Here is a 16161-nt window from a genome sequence, read left to right on the forward strand (position 1 = left end):
CGGGCTGCAAATTAATTAAATAAACAAGTGCGCCTGCAAAAGTGAAAGGGCCCGCACTGCAAATTAATTAAATACACAAGCGGGGACGCTAAAGTGGAAGCGGACCGCACTGCAAATAAAAAATAAATAATAATAATGCTCTTAGCCATGATAAAGCATACCGTGTAGCAGGACCAGTAAAAGGTTCAGTCCTTATGGGCAGTAACAAATGGAGACAAGGCGGTAGCAAGGAGGATCTAAAAAGCATATTTACCAATCTGAAGCCAGCATTTAAGAATATGGGCGGAGAGTGGACGAGGCTTCCACAGCATACCCTACTACAGTATGCCTCGCAAAGCGAGCAGCGCATGCACGCTGCTGCTAGTCTTGACCTAAAAAGGTCTCTTTATTGTTAAAGGAAATTAAAAAAAAGAAATGAGCATATTGCACTCTTTGATGCAAGCTGATGTAAAGATTGCACATGCACAAAACGTGCTACAACTCTTTTGCGGGTAAGATTGCTGCATGTGTGGATGAAGCTTTCTCGATGTTTGCGTCAGTGAATTTGATATTATGATTTTGAAACCGGCTACAAGAAAACGCAGCAAAACCTAATGTTTCCCATTTTTTTCATGTTTGTTTAACTAGGAAATATCCAAATGCAGAGTGCCTCAATTTATAAAAATAAGAAAGCTGGACCTCGTGGAATAAAATATTTGTTTTTTAAATTGAGAACTCAGCACAAAAATGAGGGATCCCTATTAGCCGGTGTAAAGCTACCTTGACAATCTGCCCACTACAGCGTATTGTCTGGAGCTGTCACCACGGGGCTAGTGTGCAATAAAGCCTCTGACGGGCTGAACACGTTATATGGGTTTTCCAGGTATCATGGCTGCAGTCCAAGCTCCTCCCCAAATCGTGCATCTGAGGAGAGTGGAAAATCCCTCAAGGCTTGTGTTAAGGATGCTAAAAACACCCACTGTGGCACATAGGTGGGTCCGTGTATCCGTGACGCAGCAGCAAGGCTGCAAGTCTGAGGGTGCTGGCCATCTGCTCCAAGCTCTGGCTACCGCAAGGGCGAGCAGCAGTTCGGTGGTGGAAAAGCCTTAGAGTGATTTGTGAAGAAGAACATTTCAAGGCGCTATTCGTAACAGTACTTAAAATGTGCACATAAACATTTCTCCTCAACATGCAGTTTACAGGTTCCAGTTGGTTTACCATGCCTGCTGTAAACAGTATGTGAGAAACAGGTTCAAACCGGGCTGTAATAGCTCAGAGGGTTGACACGCTTGTTGCAGAGCTTGGGCGTGTAATCTCTAGGGCGCAAATTCCACACCCATGAAGATGCTCTTCCAGCAGGTATTCTATAGCAGGACCGGAGGCTTCTGATTATGCTTACTCACTTTCTTTACTGCAAACACAGCAGCCAATAAAATAAAACCACACATTGTAAAAAACATCAATACCCATGAGGCTTTGAACCACGCCTCCATTATCACAGCCAACCACTGCATCTTAAAGTATACAAAGTAGAGAGACACCAAACTGGCTTCCTCTTTGTTTGCTGCTCCGCAGCCCAGATAAGTGCCTCTCTACCTTGTATACTTGCACTATTGCTGTTTTGCATAGTCTTTGCTATATTTTATTGTTGTTCGATTGGTTAATGCTTTTAGTTATATTACACTGTTGTACAGCTTTCTCTACCTTGTGGGGGCTTGTCTGCTGCTCAGCGCGCGTCTTATTCCCTGTGTGACCTCGAGGTCTCCGATATCAGAGCGCGGCTCCTTTGAGCCTGCTCCGCCTCATTTGTCCCCCTTTCAGCACGTGTTGCGCTCTCCTCGTCCCTAGTGCCCCCGATCTTGCTGCCGGGAGCGCTGTCTGTCTCGATCGCGGTCCGCGATCCGGAGGGGTTTGGCCTCCCCCCGCTGGGAGTGGAGCGCACGTCGGGGCCTTTGCGGGCACCCAGGGTGTGTCTCCAGGGCTCGCGCGTGTCTCTGTGCATGCGCAGCCCCGATCAAGTGCCGATAACAACGCTCTGCCCCGAGCTTTACAGGGGTCTTCACGCAGCGGGCCAGGAGCCGATTTGGGCCTTTGTTTGTACAGATAAGGCAGCATTTTTTGGCTATTTAACCCTATGCTTGTGGCAGGCATTAACCCCTGAGTTACCAGGGCTCCTGGAAGCCACAATTTTTGGTGCCCCTATTGCTGATTCAGATAGGGGTTTTCTACCTCCATTAGTCCTAGAGTGGGACTGTATAAACCTTTTGAGTGACTGTATTGTTGTTAGTGGCTCCTGTGCCCGGCACTACTCCCAACCGACGCCCTTATTCACGGCTGATATTTGAGCTTCCCTCTGGGGATTTTGATTGGAATGTTTATATTCTACTACTGAGTATGGCAGAGTACGACTGTCACCAAGAGGAGGTTGCTGAGTGCGATGATGAGTACTATGAGGAAGAGTCCAAGGAGGACATTATTGACAAAAACTTGACGCAAAGTTGGATAAGGCCCTTTCTTCAGCCCTGTTGCCCTTAGCTCAGAAACTGGAGTTGCTATTACCTGCTACCCCAAGCCCCGCTCCTCCTCTAGTTCGGACCCAGCCCCTGTTCCCCCGGCAAGTGAGCCCTCTGGTTCCTCCTGGCCTCATGTACACTCCTATGCTAAACTATATCAGTCCAAGGAGAGCGCCAAAGATGGCGCTTCTGCTCTTCCTCCCCCACAGTCCTCTCCTGTCCCTGTTTTCGATACCACTACTGGTACTGACACAGATTCATCCCAGGATTCTAAAACGTGCAAGTGCACGATGAAGCGTAAGCATGCTTCCTCACCAATCCTCCTTTCTCCCTTCATGTTCGACCCCTCAGACATAGTTCACCCCAGGTCCTCAGACTGGGTCCCTCCCCCTGCGGTGGCTGAGTATTTGCAGACCCACCTGTGTAAAGGTTTTGAGAAAGAGGTTAGGGCGCGCCTGAAGTTGGAATGCCCACGCCCAGACTTAGCCCACAAGGTGGCTCTCACCCCCGATATAGATACATCGATGACCACCTTCTTAAAAAAGTATTAAAAAAATCCTAAGAAGGGGATTGATCGTGCCCTCCGGGCGTGCCAAGATAAGGTCCTTGACCTTTCAGGCCCTTTAGCGAAGATTCTTGAAATGGCCCTCCAAGCTCAGGAGCCAGGGGCTGCTATCCATCCCGAGGTCCTGGCTGGTTGGGCACAAACGACAATTTGCATGCTGGGAAACGCTAATTGCACCTTGGCTTCTGAACGACGGAAGTCCGTCCTGTTCAGGATTGATCCACAGTTGGTGGAATGGATGTATGACATTACAACGCATGCTTTTACGTCGCATGCCTTTACAACGCGGTATTTACAACGGATACCTTTACAACGCATAATGCTTTTAGGCGCTGGATACTGAATTGTTTAATTTACTATTCTAACTCCAGTCCCCGTGGATAGTAGGGAAGGTGTTGGATAGTACATTAAACACATTCCCTATCCTAGAGTGCCCCCCAGCGCAATGCATTGTAATGGTTTGCGTTGTAAAAGTTGCGTTGTAAAGGCACTGCGTGGTAAAAGTTGCGTTGTAAAGGTTGTTTACCTTGCCAAGTTTGTAAGCACGTTGGCATCCCTCGACAAGTCTCAAGCTTCATTGAAGAGAGTGTTAGATCAGGTCTCCGGTAGGGCCGGGCATGGCAGAGGACGCTCGACCGGCCATTTCTCGAACCCAAGTCCTCAGAGAGGATACGCCCCCAGGCGTGGCAGAGGTTACACCCAGGAACCCGAGCAGGCAGGTTTCTACCCCTCCAGATTGCGCGGCTACAGAGGTCGCTTCAACCGTGGTGTCAACCGTGGATATAAGAATTTCGACACCCAGTCCTCTGGTAAGTCCTGTATGTCCTTTGATCCCCCTAGGGGGCAGGTTTTTACATTTTGTGGTCAGTTGGAAGAAGCTGACTTCAGATGTTTGGATCCTTCAGGCCGTACAGGGTTACCAAATAGAGCTGTTGGATTGTCCCCGCCAGGTGTTTCCCCCCTGCCGTATCCTTTTTTCCCTTCTAGAACAGAATTTTATAGTCTCAGAACTGGAAGAACTTTTGGCCAAACAGGCTATTGCCGTGGGACCCTTCCTCCCCGAAGGATTTTGCAGCAACGTCTTTCTGGTTCAAAAGAAAGGCAAAGATCAACGCCTGGTATTAAACTTAGGAGATTTCAATCCTTATGTGGTCTATCGGCATTTCATGATGGAGGGCATCCATCTTTTAAGAGATCTCCTACTGGAGGGGGACTGAATGGTCCGGCTGGACTTGAAGGATGTCTATCTTACTGTACCAGTTTGCCCCTCACATCAAAAATTCTTGCAGTTTCAATGAAAAGGGCAGTGGTACTGGTATCGCACTCTCCACTTTGGTCTCTAGTCGGCCCCGTGGGTCTTCACCAAACTCCTGAAGCCAGTTGTTTCCCGTCTACGGGAAATGGGGGTGCGCCTCATTGTGTACTTAGACGACATGTTAATTCTGGCGCAGGATCGGAATCTTCTTCTCACACACTAGGAGTGGACGATGTGCCTGTTACAGAATCTGGGTTTTTTCATCAACACCAAGAAGTCATTGATGGTACCGAGTGAGCAGATGGAGTTTCTGGGTTTCCTGATAGATGCAGTTTCTGCCCAACTTCTCCTTCCAGTCACCAAGATCATGTCTATAAAGAGGGAGATCAGATCCACTTTGTCCAAGCAAATGATTTCCCTGAGAGTTCTCGCAAGAATTGTGGGCCTTCTTGCCTCGTCGATCCAAGGCATATTTCCAGGTCCCTTGCATTAAAGGGCTCTTCAAAGAATCAAAATATTTTACATTCAAAAGAGGTTACACTACGATCATTTCATTCCCTTATCCCAGGAAGCTCGAGAGGAGCTTCTTTGGCGGTTGGAGCACATGACGGCCTGGAACAGCCGGGCAATCTTCGGCGCCGCCCCGGATGTGGTTGTCGAATCCGACGCCAGCCAATGGGGCTGGGGCGCTCGCTGTGGCGAATTAACCAAAGGAGGACGGTGCTCAGCAGAAGAACTAAAGTTGCACATAAATTGCCTAGAGTTGCTGGCAGGGTCCTTTGCCATCAGGTCTATCTCACCCCTGAAGAGCAATTGTTGCATCCTTCTTCGAATGGACAATGTCTCAGCGGTGAGATATATCAATCGCCTAGGAGGGACGAGATCCCTCATGTTAGTCAACATAGTGAAGGAATTCTGGCATTTCTGCCTGGATCACAAGATATCTGTTGTGGCGGAGTACCTTCCGGGGAAGTTCATTCAAGTAGCGGACTGAAACTCCAGATTCCTCAGGGATTACAGCGATTGGAAGCTTCACCCCTCTCTTTTTGCTCAGATCATGGACATGCGAGGCCCATACAAGATAGACCTGTTCGCCTCTCGCCTCAATGCCCAGCTTCCCCTGTTCTTCAGTTGGAGGCCGGATCCGATGGCTATGGGAACGGACGCGATCCTTCAGCATTGGGGGCATCAGAGGAACTTTGCCTTCCCTCCGTTTGCTCTGATCCCGAAGGTGGCGGCCTTTGTCCGTCGACAGAGAGCTTCACTAGTGTTGGTGACACCGTTGTGGAAGACACAGTCGTGGTTTCCCACACTATTGGAGATATCTGTGGATCTTCCGTTCCAACTTCCTGTGTTCCCGACACTTCTCCAGGACCCAGTGGGAGCGGCCCACCCACTGGTCCTGCAGTACAAGCTAACGCTGATGGTGTGGACGCTCTCAGGAGACATGAGAGCATTGCAGGCCTTTCACAGGCGGTTGCCAATTTTATGCAACAAGCTTGGGCTCCTTCCACCCGAAAGCGATATTCAGCTTCCTGGAAGAGGTGGATGGGTTGGTGCCTTCAACGGCAGGTGGATCCCGTGGGATCAGATGTGACTGAGATCTTAAACTTCCTGTCAGAATGCGCGGAATCAGGCCTTGCTTACAGATCAGTTAATAATTTCAGATCAGCTATTTCTGCAGGTCATTATCATATTGATGGTAAGCCCGTGGGGATGCATTCTTTGGTTTGTAAACAACTTAAGGGTGTTCGGGTAGCTAACCCTCCCTGTCCCAGGTATTTGACTCTATGGGATGTTTCCAAGGTTCTTTCACTTCTGGAATCCTGACCAGATAACGCTGATCTGTCTCTGAACAACTTTCTGCCAAACTTACCATGTTGCTATGCCTCATCTCTTGCCGGAGAGTGTCTGATGTTCGAGCATTGGATCTGGCTTGTAGGATGTTTTCTCCACAGGGTGTCTCTTTTGTGTCACGTTCGGTGGAGTATCCTTCTTTTCCTCACAATAACAAGATATGTGTTTTACAATGCCTGAAATTTTATGAAGAGCGTACTATTGCACATAGATCTGATCCTTTGGGTCAATTGTTAATTTCTGTCCAGAAGCCATTCAAACCAGTCTCTGCTGCTACTTTAGCTAGGGGGGTTTGGTGGGTGATGTCGGAGGCAGGTATTGATATTTCTGTTTATGGTGCCTATTCTGCAAGAGGGGCTATGGCCTCCAAAGCCTATCTGTTGGGATCCCGTTTGGAAGACATCCTCAAAGCAGCTGACTGGTCTTCAGATTCTATGTTTAAAGTTTTCTATTATAAGCCTATTTCTCATGTTTCGGATGTTGTGATTGATGAGCTTTGAACCAGCATAATCAGAAGCCTCCGGTCCTGCAATAGAATACTAAATTTTCCAGCTATTGCGACAATAATTTTAGATTCTATTAAGGACACGGAGGCGATGATTATCCCACCCGCCGGGGCAGTTTATTCAACTGTCAAGTTGTGGAAGGTTATATTTATAAGACTGATATGTGCCCACACTTTGAGAAGTGAAGTTGTGGGTTCCCTTTCTCAACCTTGTTTCTGTTTTAGGAAATGATTCCAGCAAGAATTAACGGGTCACTCCGGAGGGAGATGCATCGCCCTCATGCTTGAAGCGGATGCCTTCGTGTGCTGCGGATTTATTCTCTGTTGAGAATTCATAAAGGAACTGTTCATATCTCCGTTGAGAGTTTAAGACTTTGGTTTTGGTTCGTTTTTATGGACTGAGTTCGTGCAAAGAAAAAGGAACCCAGTTTGGTGTCTCTCTACTTTGTATACTTTAAGATGCAGTGATTGGCAGTGATAATGGAGGCGTGGCTCAAAGCCTCATGGGTATTGATGTTTTTTACAATGTGTAGTTTTAATTTATTGGCTGCTGTGTTTGCAGTAAAGAAATTGAGTAAGCATAATCCTCGCCTCCGTGTCCTTAATAGAATCTAAAATTCTCGTCGCGATAGCTGGAACATTTTGTATTCTTGTTAAAACGGGATACCCGTTCTGATTATATACCCGAGGTTAACAAAATGAAAACCATTGAGTTGTGTTGTAAGAACAGCTTTATCACACACCAAGAAGCCGAACCTTTCGTGCGTTATGCTATACGGGGAAGGGAGCTCACCTTCGCCAGGAGGGTCGCCATGATACAGGCGATGGGGAGGGAGGAAGCAATGCTGACGGAGTGCTGGAGGATGGCAGGTGGTCGCTGCAGGACGGTCCTGATGCAAGGTGCAGCAACGCTCCTCAGTATTGACAATATGCCATCAGGCCAAACGCGTTTCAGGCCCTTGATTGCTGGCCAATGCAAGACAAGCAGCAAATAATTCACACCAACAGTGGGTTTGCATCCATAATACAAGTGTGACAAGGAGGAAAGTCACTGACCGAACGCCAAGTTCAGCAAAATTTCTGTAACAAACTGGAGTGCATGGTGCTGGTAAGCCCACTGGGGTATTGCACTGCCTTTCACCACAACAGAACCAAGCCTTGCTTGAGGTGCCTGGCTCTAGCCTCTCCTGTGCCCCTCACGCCGAAGAAAACAGCGAATTAATTAAATAACCAAGCACAGTCGCTAAAGTGAGCGGACCGCACGGCAAATTAATTAAATAAACAAGCGCAGCTGCAAAAGTGAAAGGGCCGCCCTGCAAACAAATTAAATAAACAAGCGGGGACGCTAAAGTGAAAGCGAACCACGCTGCACATATATATATTTAAGTGAAAGTGCCTGCTTTTCACCACAACAGAACCAAGCCTCGCTCTAGCCCCACCTGTGCCCCTCACACAGAAGAAAACAGCAAATTAATTAAATAAACTAGCGCTGTCGCAAAAGTGAAAGCGGACCGCGCTGCAAATACTTTTCTTTTTTAAATAGTGCTCTTAGCCATGATAAAGCAGACCCTGTAGCATGACCAGTAAAAAGGTCCAGTCCTAATGGGCGGTAAGAGATGGAGACAAGGCAGTACCAAGGAGGGACTAAAAAGTGTATTTACCAACCTGAAGCCAGCATTTAAGAAGTACAATGACACAAAGCCAATGACAAATATGGGCGGAGAGTGGACGATGCTCCCACAGCATACCCTACTGCAGCATGCCTCGCTGCGCGAGCAGGGAATGCGTGCTGCCGCTAGGCTCGACCTAAAAAACATTGGTTTGTTTAAAAAGCAAACACAGACATGGTGGTCGGCTGTCCCCAGCAGGCCTACATCTCTGTGATATGTGAGATTCCTAAGGGGTTGCAAATTGCAACCTACCGCATTAATGTTAATGAGGTAGGTCTTAAGCGACCCCATTAGGAATCGCAAACAGTGTCTGAGACACTGTTGTACATTCGTTTTGCGATTTGCAAAGTGTGATTTGCAAAACGGAAGGGTCCTACATCTAGCCCAAGAGAATGCTGTCACAGCTGGTAGTTCCTTTTAACAGGGACTAGGAGAGGAGAAGCTAAATCGGACAGTACATGCAAGATCAACGTATGGAAAACATAGTGGGAAGACCGCTCACCCAGGGGCAGAGACTAGTGAACTAGCCAGTGACATATGCAAACTAAAGAAGTGTACTAGAAGCCTCACGGCCTCTTTTTCATCCACTGAATAAATGTTTCAACAGAAGAGGGCATGAGAACTAATTTGGCATTAAGACATAATTTGGAAGTTTATAAATGTTTCATCCAGAAAAATATAATTTTTATTTTATTCTCAGCTTTTAAACTCTTCATTGAGTATCTCGTCTTGTCTTCTCCAGATTGCTGTTTTGTCTACATAAGTCTTCCACGATATGCTTAGGAATTCTGACCAATTTGTAGCTTATCCACTTTATCCACAATTTCACTATCAGCCCATTGCTTGAACCGTGTTAATGATTCGCCCCTTCCTATCTCAGTGATGTACTCCATCTTTATCATCCTGCCAGACTCCTGCATTCTGCAGGTCAGGGTTGTGGGGACTGTTGACCTCCAAGGCCTTGGGGGTCACTACACGTGGGTGCAGCACGCACACATACAGATGAGACACGTACTCAGCTTGCTGGTCTGGGCAGGAAGTGCCGTGCCACTTCCAGCCCGTTTATTTATCTCTTTCTGGCCACGCCTGGCCAGAAAGTGTTACATTGTGTGCTGGTGCTTCCGGGGCTCAGGAGAGACCCTCGGAGCACTAGAGCGCTACATCCCTCCCCAACTTGGATTTTGAAAACTTGGGTTTGAAAACAACAGTCAGTAATAGTTCAGCATCTGAAGTCAGCCAGCTTCTGGCTCGGCTTTGGATTAGGTCTAAGATCATACCTCCATCTGCCTCGTACCGGTACCTGCTCAGCTCTCGGGCTGGGTGTCGAGATGTTTGCGTCACCCTGGTCTGTAGTGTCCATAGACGTGCTCGCATCATGGGATCTTCCCGCTCCAGTCTCGGACTCTTCTTCCGCTGGCTCTATTTGGTCGGCGTTGCGTTGTCGAGTGGCTGGTATTTGTTTGAACCAGGAGACATTCCTAGTTACTTCTTCTCCGTCCCGGCGAGCTGTGACGGCGGTGCCCCGCATTTCTTTGACGACCCATGGTTCAGGCTCAAACGCTGTGTTGAACTTTCCTCCAGGCCTTCGGGTTCGGATTAGCACAGTCTCGCCTGGTAGTATACTTCGGGACCGGGCACGCCTCTTGCTGCTTGCTTTTTCATTTGTTCTCCTCCGCCTTTCTTGGGTGCGCCCGGGGGAGTAAGGTGGAGGTGTCCAGTTGTCGGCCATGGGGAGTAAATCCCTTCTCGGGCCAGCAAACATCAGCGCCCACGGTGATTGTTGCGTGGTACTGTGGGGCGTGCTTCTGTACTCCCGCAGAAATAGTTGGAGGGCTTCCTCGGGGTCTTTTCCTTCAGCAGTGGCAATTCGCAGGATCTTGTTGGTTGTCCTCATGAACCGCTCCACCTCCCCATTTGCTTGAGGCCATTGGGGCGTGATTCGGTGATGTCGGATGCCTAGGCTGTGTAGGAACTCCCGGAACTCGCTCCCCTGGAATGGGGGGCCATTGTCTGTTTTGATGACCATAGGAACACCAAACATGGCAAAAGACTTGCTCAAAAGTGGGCGGATGTTGGCAAAACTGGTGGAGGTGGCAAGATCTACAACCGGGTATTTCGTGTAGTTGTCAATCATCACGACAGTGACTCTCCCATCTGGGAAGCTCCCAAAGTCCAGGCTGAGCCATGACCATGGTGATGGAGCATGCTCCTCCGTGATTACAGGCGCGGGTGTGTCCGCTGAGCTAGTTATCTGGCATGCTCGGCACTGGCGCACCACGGTGTCAACAGCTTCCTCTAGGTCCGGGAACCAGACCTTCTCTCGCATTCTAGCTTTCATCCGGCGGGTGCCCTGGTGTCCTGCGTGTGCTAGGATAGTCGCCCTTTCCTGTAGGGTCTTAGGGATGATCACCCGGTGGCCTCTGAGGATGAGGCCATTGCTTGCTTGGCTCAGGTCATGGCGCACTCTCCAGAATTGTGTCAGGCGCGTTCGGTCGCCCTCGCTCCAATTGCTGACATTCTTTAGGAAGTTCTCCCAGGACCCTGATCGTACGGCCTCTGCTACCCGCTGGATGACCGCGTCGTTCACATACTCAGGTATGATGGCGTCAGCTGTGAGGGCTTGTGGACAAGAGGCAGCTGACAGCATGTCCACAAATTCTTCAGTGGGGTTCTCAAGATCTGTTTGTTGGCATTCCTTTGGGCCTGGATGCCTGGATAGAAAGTCTGCGGGGTTCTTGGCCCCAGGGCGGTAGGCTAGGTCCATTTGGTACTGCTGCACTTGTATGGCCCAGCGTTCTATCCTCGGGGGTGGATGAGGAGCGGTGCCCTTGAACAAGGGTATCAGCGGCTGGTGGTCAGTTATCATGCGGAACGGGTGTCCAGAGATGTATAAGTGGAAATGAGCGCATGCCCACTTCACTGCTAGGGCCTCTCTCTCAACCTGCGAGTATCTTGACTCGACCGGGGATAGTGCTTTGCTTGCGAATGCTAGTGGCGACCACGTGCCGGGCTCGGTTTCCTGCGATATCACAGCTCCTAGACCAACCGGGCTGGCGTCTACTACTATTTCGGTGGGTTTGGAGGTGTCAAAGTAGGCCATTGTGGTGCTGTCTAGCAGCGCTGTTTTTATTTTGTCGAACGCGTTGGCTTCAGTCTCTGTCCATCGCCATGCGTTTTCCTTCTTCGTTAGGTTCCTTAATGGTTCCGCAATCGAGGCCAGGTTGGGGATAAACCTTGCACAGTATTGTGCCATCCCCAGGAAGCTGCGCACTTCTGATGCTGTGGTGGGTGCAGGGGCATTCTTGATCGCCACCGATTTGCGAGGGTCGACAGCAACTCCTTCTGACCCGAACACATAGCCAAAGAATTCGATGGACTTCTTGAAAAATTGACATTTGTCCTTGTGAAGGGTTACGCCATATTGTGCAAGCCTGTGTAGCGTTGCTTTTAGCCTGTTGTGGTGTTCTTCGCTCGTTTTGGCATGGATTAAGATATCGTCGCTGACGTTCAGCACTCCTTGGAGCCCCGAGAGGATTTCTTTGATCGTGTTCTGGAAAATCTCAGCTGCCGATGAGATCCCAAAGTTTAACCTCTTGTAGCGCCTCAATCCCAGGTGTGTCGAGAAAGTTGTGATGTATCGGCTTTCTTCAGCCAGTCTCAGCTGGTGATATCCTGCATTGAGATCTAGTTTAGAAAACCATTGGGCGCCGTTTAGGTCCGTCAGGATGTCATCGACTGTAGGTGTGAGGTGACGCTCACGGCGGATGGCTTTATTTGGGATTCTCATGTCGATGCAAATTCGGATTTTCCCCGGTTGTTTCGGTTTCTCAGCTATGACCATGGGGGACACCCATGGTGTCGGTCCGGACACCTTTTCGATCACCCCCTGTGATTCTAGCAGGTTCAGCTCTTGCTCGACTGCAGCACGCAGGTGGAATGGCACTCTTCGGTGTCGGAGTGCAATTGGTTGCACTGTAGGGTCTATGTGTAGTTTGATAGGTGGGTGCTTGATGGTTCCAAGGCCTGTGAACAGCTTGGGGAACATGAGTAGGATGTCTTCAACTTGCAGTGCTCGCACTGCGTTCGCGAAGGCAATGAGGCCTAGGTCTTCCGCCGTGTTGCTCCCTACCAACAGGTCCGCCTCTTTGTCGATCACATGGAATGTGGTCGTGACTTCCTGGTCCTCTGCTCGGACTTGCACAATCATTTTGCCCCGCAGTGGGAGGGGGTCCTGACTGCCATAGGTGAAGATCCTGGCTTTAGACGGAACAAGTGTGGGTTTCGGATTGAGTGCTTTGTAATGCTGAATGCCCATTACATTTACCGTGGCTCCGGTGTCGATGACTCCGATCGCTGGTGAACCGTGGATTTGTATCTGGCACTTGGGTTGCGGCCGTCGACTCTTCTTCAGCTCACTGACAAAGGATACAAAATAGCACTCGTCATCGTCGTCTGTGGACGAATCATCGTATTGTGGTTGCTGCGACCTGTGCGACCTAGTGGAGCGTGACGTTGTGGGGTCATCTAGCGACAGCTGTTTGACTGCCCCAGCGGCCGATCGCCGTCCTGAAGCGTTTCGTCCTCGAGACCCCCCTCTGCATACGCTGGCGAAGTGGTTGGGGATGCCGCATTTGGAGCATGTCTTCCCTCGTGCTGGGCAGCCATCTTGGGTGTGTTCCTCCCTGCCACAGTAGCCGCACGGTGTTTGACGTCGTGTTCGCGTCGGCCCTCGACCTCTGCTTCCTCGGCTCGACACGCGCACTGCATCCACCCGTTCTGTCTTGATCACTGTTCCTGTTTCGTGGTGTGGATTAAGGGCCGCTTCCATCGCGGTGGCGCGGGCGTCAGACAGCTCGTGGGACCGTGCAAGGATCAAGATTTCGTCGAGTGAGATTCGCGGCTGCCTCAGGATCAATGTCCGCAAATGTTTGTTGCGGCAACCCTGGATGAGTTGTGCTGTGACTTCCTTCTTTTCGTCGCCCTCGGTGCACGTGCTTATCAGGTCTCTTAGTCGCGCATGAAACGCGTCCATTGTTTCCCCTTCCCGTTGTTTGGCTTGTCGGAACTTGAACCTCTCGTAATGGGGGTTTAGTTGTGGGTCGAAATGGGCGTTGAGCGCGTTGACCGCAGCATCGAAATCATTGGCGGCACCTGTGTTGGGGAGGTGTCTAAATAACTTGTAAAGTTCTGTGCCTCCGAAGTGGAGAAGTAGAGAGCGCTTCACTTCATTATCTCTCTCTCGGGTGGCTGTGAAATAATTGTTGAGTTGCCCCAGCCACACTGCCCATCGGGGTGCTGCTGTCCCCGGGTCAATCAGCTCGCTGAAAGGCGGTAGCGCCTGCAATTGTGCATGTGTGGAAGGTGTTGGAGCCTGAGCTGCAGGGGGCGCTGCTACCTGTGGTGCCCCTCCGGTGGCCCCTCCAGTGGCCCCTCCTTGGTTTTGAGACATGGTTGCGTGGGCAGTGCTCTCTTCAGGCGCTGGTTATGCTTGCTTTGCGTTTAATTGTATTGCCCTGTGCTTGTTTAATTGTATAGTCCTGTGCCTGTTTATTTGTATTGTCCCGTGCTTGTTTTACTTTTTTTTTTCTTCTTAGTTCGCTCGTGTGGCTGGGTGTCTGTTCAGAGCGCTGGGCGCGCTCTTTATTATATCGATTTTATTGTTCCTTTGTTCCCCCTTCAGCGTGAGGCGTTGTGCACACACGCGGTGAAACCCGAGGCCTGCGTCGGCCTCACTCGTCTGCGCATGCGCGCACTTCATAAGCGGCCGGCTGGGCCTGTCTCCGGCGCCTCCTGCTTCTCCGCCCCAGCGCGTCGCCGGTACCGGTCCCTCACGCAGCTTCTTGCATATGCTGCTTACCGGTAGGCGATTTCTTCACTTTGTTCTCGTCCCTGGGACTCTCGTGACGGTCACAGGTGCCGGGTCGGCGGGTCTCGGCTGAAACGGGGCTCGGCGTCTCCGGCGCTCCCGCAGCCGGTCCGCTCGTGGGTGTGGGTGGCTCCACTCCCTCGTCGCCAGTGTGGGGACTGTTGACCTCCAAGGCCTTGGGGGTCACTACACGTGGGTGCAGCACGCACACATACAGATGAGACACGTACTCAGCTTGCTGGTCTGGGCAGGAAGTGCCGTGCCACTTCCAGCCCGTTTATTTATCTCTTTCTGGCCACGCCTGGCCAGAAAGTGTTACATTGTGTGCTGGTGCTTCCGGGGCTCAGGAGAGACCCTCGGAGCACTAGAGCGCTACAAGGGTCTCCTGGCTTGCCCTCAGCCTGGCTGTGCTGCCTTCCGGTTCAAGTCGTTGGTTTGGTTGGGCCCAAAGGCTTGAATGCACGGCCAATCTCCCTGAGAATGTCTCCAACACTCACAGTGTTTAAAACATGTTTACAAAATCACTTGCTGGGCCTGACCTTCACTCGTGTATTGTGCGTATATTTTTACTTGCTTGCGTCTCATGTCGTTTTCAATTGTTTTCATACCATTTTCTAACCTTGTATCTGTGGCAGTGATTTGGAGTGTAATATGAATTTAAATAACGAAATAAATTAAATTGCTAAATAAGAACTTTCGTAACTACATTTACATTTTGCAGTACGTTTATTTTATTTTATTTTATGCATTGTTATAAAGCTCAGCTCAACCAAGAAGGTGTCGCTGAGCTGTTCAGAGAACAATAAAAGAGATGGAATATATTGTTACTATGAATTCATGAAAACAAAGTATAGAAACATATAATTATTGGAGACAGTACGTATTAGATAGTTTCGAATGGCTACAAAACAAAAGGAATACCCTTTAAAAATTGAAATAAGATCTGGGGCCGAACACATGATAAACAGTGTCGTGTCAGCTGTTGCCCTGCTGGAATTTGCCAGGAAATACTTTCGTTATTAATTTACCCCTTGCAGCAAAGAAAAATGCATTCGATTGTTCCGTCCTCGCGCACTGTGCCATAATCTTGTGCTATATTGAAATATCCTGATATCTTTTTACTGGTGACAATTTCAAATACCACTGATACAAATCTGTTCATGATCTGGTCAGTACCAACAAGAAGTTGAAATAGCTCACAAAACTGGCCTCATTCATACTCTCTTGTCTTTGCATGCTGGAATGTTATATCAAACAACAAAGGTAACCCTACTCACATAGAAGCAGGGTATTTAAACATAATTAAAAAAAACAACGTTCCTATTGGGTACTGCATGTGTACCTTATAAATTGAGGCAGAACGGCGTAGTATTACTGTAGTCAGACGCTAATTGAGATAGCCAGCATAAAAAAGACAGAAAACTGTTTTGGCAAATTAATATATAGTCTGTATTCAAACATATAAATGCAGACAGTGCAAGGTATGTATATGTGTATATATATATATATATATATATATATATATATATATATATATATATATATATATATATACACACACATATATATATATGTATATATATATATATGTATATATATGTATATATATATATATTCACTGAAAAAAACATAGGTTTCAGGAGTTATATAGTTAGGAATTCGTTTTTAAAAAACCTTTGAAATTCACTCAAAAAACTATAAGTTTTAGTGGTGTTATAGTTAGCTGGACATTTTACTCATACAAAACCAATGAAATTGCTCCTATATAGTTAGTTGTACTAACTATATTTCGCGCACCCGCAATCCACTGCTGATGATGTCACTTATTAGATCATTCATGACATGGTCAGTGACATCACTGATGACATCTCAACGTTTCGGGGAGATTCGTGAAGTGGGGGCTGAGAAAAAGGGGGGTCCCAAAACGTGTTTTCCCCATGTTAATTTCCAT

Source organism: Lissotriton helveticus, chromosome 8, assembly GCF_964261635.1.
Source record: "Lissotriton helveticus chromosome 8, aLisHel1.1, whole genome shotgun sequence".
In the NCBI taxonomy this organism is placed as follows: Eukaryota; Metazoa; Chordata; class Amphibia; order Caudata; family Salamandridae; genus Lissotriton; species Lissotriton helveticus.